The sequence below is a fragment of the Colossoma macropomum genome, unplaced genomic scaffold, assembly GCF_904425465.1.
Source record: "Colossoma macropomum unplaced genomic scaffold, Colossoma_macropomum, whole genome shotgun sequence".
NCBI classification, from domain to species: domain Eukaryota; kingdom Metazoa; phylum Chordata; class Actinopteri; order Characiformes; family Serrasalmidae; genus Colossoma; species Colossoma macropomum.
In genome coordinates, this window is record NW_023496026.1 from 31597 (window position 1) to 41145 (window position 9549).

Genomic DNA, 9549 nt, shown 5'->3' on the forward strand with positions numbered 1-9549 from the left:
CTTCTCTATGGCATCTACACTCATGACTGTGCCCCCACCCATCCCACCAAGACTATAATCAAATTCGCAGACGACACAACCGTGATTGGACTTATCTCTGGAGGAGACGAGACAGCCTACAGAGATGAAGTCCATGGACTGGCTCTGTGGTGTTCAGAGAACAATCTCACTCTGAACTCCTCAAAAACTAAAGAACTTCTTTCTGAATAGACTTCAGAAAGAATTTCACAAAACCAGACCCATTATACATCAACGGGGACTGTGTGGATTGAGTACACGATTTCAGGTACCTGGGCACACACATTGCTGAAGACCTTACTACTGCTGCTCCATTGAAAGCGTGCTTACATATGGCATCTCCACATGGTACGCAAGCAGCTCAGCAGCAGAGCCCTTCAGAGAGTCATCAGCACAGCCCAGAAGATCATTGGCTGCTCGCTGCCCTCCTTGGAGGAGGTCTTCAGGACCTGCTGCCTCAGCAGGGCAGCTAACATTCTAAAAGACCCATCTCATCCTGGTCATCATCTGTTTGACCTGTTACTATCAGGCAGACGCTATAGGTCCATCCCATCACGGACAAACAGACTTAAGAATAGCTTCTACCCCAGTGCAATAAAAGAACTGAACACTGCACAACGTTGACATTGCACACTGCCACCCAGGCACCAACAACACTGGAATAGAGTGTCTACCCGCACCTTTCCAAAACATACTCAAGGGATATTAAAAGATGTTTACATTCATTTGTACTTTATATTTAAAATTAAATCTGTTAATAGAAATACTACTGTTTACATATGTGCAATACCCTCATGTGCAGTGCCATAGCTGCTACATTCTTTTATATACACCCTTGTTATTTTACTTATTTTACTTTTATAATTTTATTTTAAATTATCTTAGTTTAATTTTCTATTTTTACTTTTTTAAATAACTTTAAATTATATAGTCTTTCTTTTAATATCTTGCATTTTATATTTTACATTAGCCTATATTTTATTGCTTTATTCCTAGTTTAATCTTTTTTTGTTTATGCACCGTTAGGATTACTACCCAATTTCGTTGTACCCTGTGCAATGACAATAAAGCATCTTGAATCTTGAAAAGCATCCCAGAGAGGCTGAGTCTTTCAGAAGTAAAGATGAGGAGGGGGATCACCACTCTGTGAAAAACTGCATGAGCAAATAGTGCAACATAAAATAGCAAAGAACTTTTGCTTTTTATCATCTATGGTACATAATAACATTAAAAGATTCAGAGAATCTGGAGAAATCTCTGTATGCAAGGGACAAGGCCAAAAACCAGTATTTGCTGGCCGTGATCTTTGGCCCTCAGATGGCACTGCATTAAAAACAGACATGATTCTGTAGTGGAAATCACTGCATGGGCTCAGAAACACTTCTGAAAACCACCATCTGTGAACACAGTTCATCATTGCATCCACAAGTTAAAACTCTAAAACGCAAAGAATAAACCACATATTAAAAGGATCCAAATGCTACCACCTTCTCTGGGCCCGAGCTCATTTAAAATGGACTGAGGTGAAGTGGAAAAGTGTCCTGTGGTTCGACAAATCAAAATTTGAAATTCTTTTTGGAAATCATGGACACTGTGTCCTCAGGGCTAAAGATCAGCTTGTTATCAGTGCACAGTTCAAAAGCCAGTATTTATGATGGTATGGGGGGGGCATTAGTGCACATAATTTGATTTAAAGGAGAGATTTCCTCTTGGACGTATTGTAAAACTTTCATAATTTGATTAATTTCAAGCAATTTTCTGAGTGCAAAAACATTGAAGCAATAACATATTAAAATGAAAAATGTGGTATAATGTTCCAGTTTTTCATGTCAAGACACAAAACGGCATTTGGACAGAACAAATTCTGTTCTGACTAGTTCCATCCATTACAGCCAGGGGTGAACCGTGACAGTGCTAGGCCTTAAATTTGGGGCATAAGTGATTATATGTTTGAGGAAGTTGGGAGTGAGTGGCAGTAGGATACTGGTAGCAACTCAGTTTTCTTACCATGTTTAGCGTTACAGTTTGTGTTGCATCTTATATTTGGAACAACCTAACCATGGTTTGAAAGTTTTGTTGCAGTTTATTTTCATCATGTGTACAGTCTGGAATAAACACCCATTTTTGTTCATTTGTACACGGAGTACTGTGGAAGTTTCCTTTTCTTCTCTGAATAACGCAGACACGAGTAAAGAAGTTGCTTCAGCCACCACAGAATGTTGTTCAGCTCACACAACAGAGCTTAGTAGTCGACAGTGATGATTAGGCATGTGGACTAACATTAAAGGAAACAAAGATTCAGCATAACACTCAGACGATCAGTCATATGATCAGTCATGAGTGAGCTTTACAACTTAAGAATAAAAAGAAAGTAAGAGAAAAAGAAGAAAAATAAAAATGATTCCACAATACAAATAAATAAAAATTTACAGACATGTATTTTTTATATCACAGGAATCATCAGGCCTTTGCTGAAGGCCTAGAAAGCCTTGAGGTTTCCCTACTGATTATAGCTGAAAGATCTTAGCTTTTATCTAAACTCAGCAGATATATCATATGAAAAGCACCAAACACGAACAACCATTAAGGGAGGCTTAATCAGCATTATGAATGTTTTAAAATAAGTAGGGTTTCTAGAAGAAGCAAGAGTGGTGCAAATCGAGCATCACTTTTGAGAAATCCAGTAGTTCCCTGACATCACATATACCAAATTTACAGACACAAAAGGACACTAGATATCAATCAATCAATAAACCTTTATTTTCACTCTGAAATACATTGAGGCTAACTCATTTTCAATGCAGTTGAGCATTCACAGCACAAATGGACTGAAAATAAAACACAATTGAATTCAATAAGTTTAAACTGAAATAAACAGAACTACATGAACAGATGAACAGAAATCAAACAAAATCAAACAATAATAAAAAGAAAAAAACTTAGGAGAACAATAACGATTTAATTAAGAAAGGGAATAATAAAATATATAAAACCAAGATATAGTACTCACAACAAGTTAATCAATTTCAACACAAAAGGATGAATAAGGCAAACTGAAATTGGAAAGTCAAATAAAAAGATTGTAATAAAATAAAAAGTAAGAGAAGTAAGATCAAATAAGGAAACTGAGATTAAAAGAAAATAAAATGATTGGAAAAAATAATAAAATTAAATAAAAAGAAGAAAGGAAAAAATACACTCAACTAAAACACTGTAAAAGCAGATTTTCCCAGTTCATTAAACTCTAGGTACCTGAGTGGTGATCCAGTCCTTAGAGTTACTGATAGATAGCGTTATTAGAGATCATAGATGAGCTATTAACTGGCATCTGTCTGGAGAGTGATTTATAAATAAAAATAAGCCAGTTTTCCTGTCGTGATGCTAGTGATGACCAACCTACCTTTTCACAGTCTGCAGTGGTGAGTGTTGTAAGGTGTATGTTTTGTTTGTTTGTTTGTTTCTTTTCTATTCCCTACCGTTTTTTCTTCTATTAATATCTTTCCTAACAGGCAGAGCCATGTAGATAGAGAGTCGTGTCAATGTAAGTTCCAAACGCTTAATGATCATGTGATTCATGTAGACTTCAGATAGTTCCAGGAAGTTCTTGGCGGGCAATTTGAATGGGTAAACATAGAGAGACAGAATTGCGACTTTTGGTTATTAGTAGTCAATAAATACGTTGATTTACAACATTTATATAGCACACTTACATGTGTATGTTGCTACATCAATATGCTTTTTTTTAAAGTAAAATTCACTTGTGTGAACAGCTAGCGTTACTTGCTTTGTTGACATATTTTAGGCTAACATTACCATGGTTACATAGCGTGTTGCTGTTGTTTTGAATTTTTTTTTAAGATTTTAATTATTGGGCTTCCCGGCGCAACCGTCTAAGTGTTGGTCCTATCATCAGGAGATTGCGAGTTTGATCCCTGGTGATGCTACAGCCATCCCTGGCCGGGAGTCCAAAAGAGCACAATTGGCCTCACTCTCTGGGTGGGTAGGATGCCCACCTCAGGATGGTGTGAGAATCACGCTGCACTGCTCATCAATGGCTTCATAGACAAAATGACAAGTTGCAAGTGTATGTGTCTCTTAATACCGCATTCCCAGTCAAAAGAGCTCAGAACCGTCTCTATTTTGTTCAGTAACTGAGAAGAGCAAGCCCCCATTCCACAGCCAGAACCCTCCTCAAGCTCCCTCTTTCCCATTCCGCTCTCATTAAACAGGGCACAGACTTTTTACTTGAATTACTGTCTGAACCAGATTTCTATTGTTGGGTAGTTAACCATGGCATGTTTAAGAGAAACATTTAGAAATGTATGAAAAACACCCATTCATAATTTCTGTGATGCAATATCCAAAACTAAAAAGAAAAGACCACATATTGAGAAAAATATTTTCCAGGATTACAGGAACACACCTGCACACATTGGTAATTTAATACATTACGACCACATGATTATAACTTTTGAGTTACGAAATCCCTACGTATGCACATGCAGATTATGTATCACTTCGCAGACGGGTATATCACAATACATATACGCTACATTGTAACACACGTAAGAATGTCAAGCAGTTTGTCTGTGCCCTTTTCTCCGTGTTGTCCTTGCATATAGTCTCCACCATGGTTTGCTGTGCTACACTGGGATGCTCCAATCGCTTGGAGAAAGGAGTGAGAACGTATGGTTTCCCCACTCACATGGAGATGAGAAGAAAATGGTTGGCTTAAGTCAGCCGGACCATTACTAAAGAATACAACAGCAAAAAAATATGTAAGGTAATCATATTTAAATACTGCATTTGCACTTTTCACAAACAAAGACCGCACCATTTAACAATTCTTCTTCTGGAAATGCTTTTTTCTGCTTTGGTAGTTTAGTTGTGATCATCAACAGCTTTGCTGCTGATGTTTAACAAAATATGTCAAGTGGCATCAGTTCCTGATGTGTACGTTAGTAGACAAACCTGAGTTGTTGTGTGTGGGAAGTAAACGTATGTCCTTCTGCAGGCACATTTTGAGGCTGAACAGTTTGGCGGTGGAGAGACAGAGCCGCCTTGGGCACTCCCCCACACACATGTGCGAGCTGCTCCTCTCCCTTGATTTGACGTAGCTGTGGCTAATGAGGAGAGAAACATAGACTAAAAATGGGTTCTTTTTCTGGCACGAGAGAGGGAGGAGGATGCTGAACTGCCCCCTTAATGGCTGTGCCACACCAGTTCATCAAGATCAAAAAGGGCTAGAGAGCATACGCTATTCTCACCATCTTTGCGTATCGCCATGGTCAAAAAGAGGAGGGCCCCTACACCACGATGCACCACTGGACCTGTAAATATCGAGCCTATAGCTGCATCACCATCATCCTTGGAGGACAATTCTATCTGCCATCGGCCGTGGCCTGACCCTTTTGTGATCCCAAAATTCTCTTATGATGTCGAATTGAAGCTTAAACAAGCTAATGAAGCCTACCAGGAGAACGGAACCCTTCTTAATATAAACAAAGACACAAAATCCGAGATACTTGACAAATTGGAAATGTACAAATACACAGCATACCCATACCCATCTCGAGAACAGTAGCTATGACATTGTTGACCAGGATTTTGTTAAGAAACATCCTTGCTTGAGGGAGCCTGGATCTACCAAGGGGTGGTACTGCTGGAAATTTAGTTTAAAATTCAAAATGGGGGATTACTGTAACAGGCTTTGTGGGACTGGATGCTCTGAACTTCAGATGAATCGCAGACCTCCAGGACCAAAACAGAAGATTAAGAAAGCTAAAAAAGCTTAAGTCAACTTTCTTCCAGAGATCCTTCAAGGCAAAACCCATAATGTGCTGGAAGAAGAGCAGTTAACCATTGATAGAGAGATGAAGAAGAAGAAGAAAGTAGATTGGAAGGAAGTCACTGACATGATGGCGAACAACCACTTGTTGCAGAAGTGAAAGCCAAGTGGCCAGCTTTGTTCACTGATCAGCAGGTAAGTCTATGCTGTGTAAAAAAAAAAAAAGTTCCTTTACATTTACTTGTTTCTGTCCCTACACTGAAAAAAGGTTGCCTTTAGTTTACTTGATTTCAGAATTGTACATAATCTTAAAGTTGTCACATTTGGTGTGGAACAGATGCATTTACATTTGAACCATGTAAGTTCAACCACGTTGTGTAGATTTGGACCTAATGGAGTCTGGGAATTAGATATAACTTTATAACCACCCCATGTTAATTTTACTCAGATAAAAATAGAGAGCCATTATTTTCATTGGACAAATTGCCTTTGTATTTATCTGTCTGTTCTTTGTCTTTTTTTTTCCTGTAGATTGAAGTTGAATTCACTTGACTTACTTCCATTGGCCTGTGGGACTCGTTTGTTTCTGGACTGGACCAGCATTTGGCCAGATTCTTGCAGATGTGCAGGGCCAAAAGTCACTGCATTCCAGAGCTTAAAAGCCTCCTGACTATGCTTGATGATGTGAGTATTTAAGCTGTGTCTTTTCATATAGAGAAATATATAGGTCAGAACCACACTTACCCACCACATACACTTGCTCTTTTAGTTCTTTTCTCTTTCAGGTGTTCTCATTTACTGATTTTCCAACAGTATATTTGGAAGTATAAACTGTAAGCTGACTTGGCACTAGTGTAGGTAGATCACTCCATAAACAGATCGGAAGTACACCTTTTATTTATATTCTTATTTATTTATTTATTTTTTATTTGGTGGTGGATCACTTTCAGCACTGCAGTGACAATGACGTGGTGGTGGCATCTAAGTGTGTATGTTACGCTGGTATGAGTGGACCAGACACAGCAGGGCTGCTGGAGTTTTTAAACACTGTGTCCACTCACTGTCCACTCTTAGTCATTGTACCTTGTTGGTCCACCTTGTAGATGTCAGAGACGATAGCTGCACAGTTTGTGTTGGACTCTGTTGGCTGTATTTTTGGTTGGTGGACTCTCAGTCCAGAAGTGTTTCTGGAGTGTTTAAAAACTCCAGCAGCACTGCGGGTCTGATCCATTTGCACTAGCTCAACACACACTAACCCACCACCACCACGTCAATGTCACTGCAGTGTTGAGAATGACCCAGGGTCCTGACCATTGAAGAACAGGGTCATAAAGTATGCAGAGAACCAGATGGACTACAGTCTGTAACTGTAGAACTGAAACCATATGGTCAGTGGAGCTGATAAAATGACAATGCGTATAGATACAAGAATGTGGATTTAATAAAGTGACTGGTCAGTGTAGATTGTTTCAGTTGTGGTGTAAACTGATGTGCATTGTTTCTATGTCTTTTAAGTGTGTGCTCTGTCTTCAACAGAATTCAGTCCAAAAGAAAAGGTCAGTCGTTATGAGAGACCTTCCACATTTTCTCAGAGAGGGTCCATTCAAGTTTTTTAAGGCTGCTGAGGTAAGTGTGCCTGGAATTTGTATTTGGTGTGATTTTTGTAATATTCTTACATGTGATAGTGAAAGAATCATATATATATATATATATATATTATATATATATATATATATATATATATATACACACACAATGAAAAATAGTACACACAAACAAATAACCTGAAAGATACATGTTCTACATCTAGAGTGGATTTTTTTTTTCTTTCTTTTTCACAATGAAATTTGGATGTTCTGGAGCGATTAAAGTACTTTTAATGCTGAGTATAGATCATACAGCCACACAATTTCATCAAAATATACTACTGTCAGTTAATACCAAAGCAAAATCACTTTTTGTTGTGTATGTGATATTTTACATTTTTGTAATGAGTTTTCTATTTGAAACGATGAGTGCGTATACGTGCACTCAATAATCCGATCATAATCGGATTTCCGCAGTTATCAGATCATTCAAATGGCATGTAAACACCATACTCTGATCTAGAAATCCAATAAAGAGAGGTAGATTTTAGTTCATTAATCTGATTTCTCAGTGCATGTAAACTCTTACTCTGATTTGTGAGTCTGCGCATGCGTGAGAACAGACAGTGGATGTCGCAAGATGGCAGCAAAACACTTTTGGAGAGGCGCTGAAAGCAAGCAAAGAAGTAAAAGATTTGAATATTCTTCATCTTCTAGATGATGTTTGTTCATATTTTCAGATAAAGTGGCGTGAAGTTTGAGTTTTACATTATGTTTACGTCACGTCTTCTTCTGTGAATATATTGGGTGGTTGCAAAGTAGAAATCTGATTACTGCCTGACTCAAGTAGACCCGGAGTTTCATATTATCTGATTACTCAAGAGCATATAAACGTGTTGATCAGATTATTGACAATCTGATTTTCTGCAGTTATCGGATTATTAAGTTCATGTAAACACACTTAGTGATTAATACTGGGTATGATCCAATTCAGTGAAAATCAGTTGTCCCTGTAAATAAAGGCTACACTTGGAATGGTAAGAGACCTTACTAGCCCAGCTAGTAGTAGTAGTAGTAGTAGTAGTACTGGGTTTTTGTTTGTTTGTTTTTTTCCCCCTCCCCCACCCAGAAAAGCTCAGAGACATGGGCCAAAAGAAACGTAATCTTTCTGATAAAGACGTTAGTGGGTTAAATAAGTTCATTCATCAAATTTCTTTCTGACTTGTAGGCTACAGAGAGTGAGGAAGATATGGCAAAAGGAGTGAAAGTTGGTATCCTGCTGGTATAAGAAGGAGAGGACATCCTTGACTATTCGGTGGTGCTGGAGGAGCAGATCATCCTGAGTGACATTGATGACTTCCCCCATGCGATAGTTATGCTTGTTGGCTTGCTATTTGCACTAAACATCGACTACCCCAAGGAACTGTAGTACACCTTTGAGGTCATTCAGAAGGTTCTAATGAATATTGGTGGTGAACAGTGTTCTGCCAGGGTTCATGGACTGCAAAACGGACTTCTATGTAAAACTCTGTAGGTAAGAGTTTGAGCTACAATTTGAGGAAGCAGTCACTGGATATACTGGGATATTTTTTATGTGTTTCATGCATGTCCAAACATTGTTTTTACTTACAAATACAACTGACCATAATGTTTCTTTAGGGATGCCATACACGTTCATGGGCATTAGGCACTAAACAGGCTGCTACAGAAGTTTGCTTGTATTGTTCTTAAAGGGGGACTACATCCAAACTTCTGCATTATTCACCTGTTTAGATGTAAATAGGTCATTCAGAGTGAAGTGGTAAATAATTGAGAAACTTACAGACTCACATTTCTTTAGTGATGATAGGAATCGTATCCTACACGTATAGGTGACATTCAGATTATATGGTCTAATAGCTTTTTGTTAGGTAGTTTTCAGAGACATTAAGTGCTTCAGATGTATTGTTCTGATCTCTGAGCTGTGAATCTACCTCAGGAATTTTCTGTGCAGCATTGCATTTCAAGTCCCATAAGACTACTCTGACTTACGTATGTCTGACCTATTTAATTATGCAGAACAGTTCATAAATTGGAGAAATTCCTCTATGTGAGGTGTGTTCCACTGTATACAGTGTATAATGCAAGTTCTGAGTATTACTACATATGGTTCTCGTA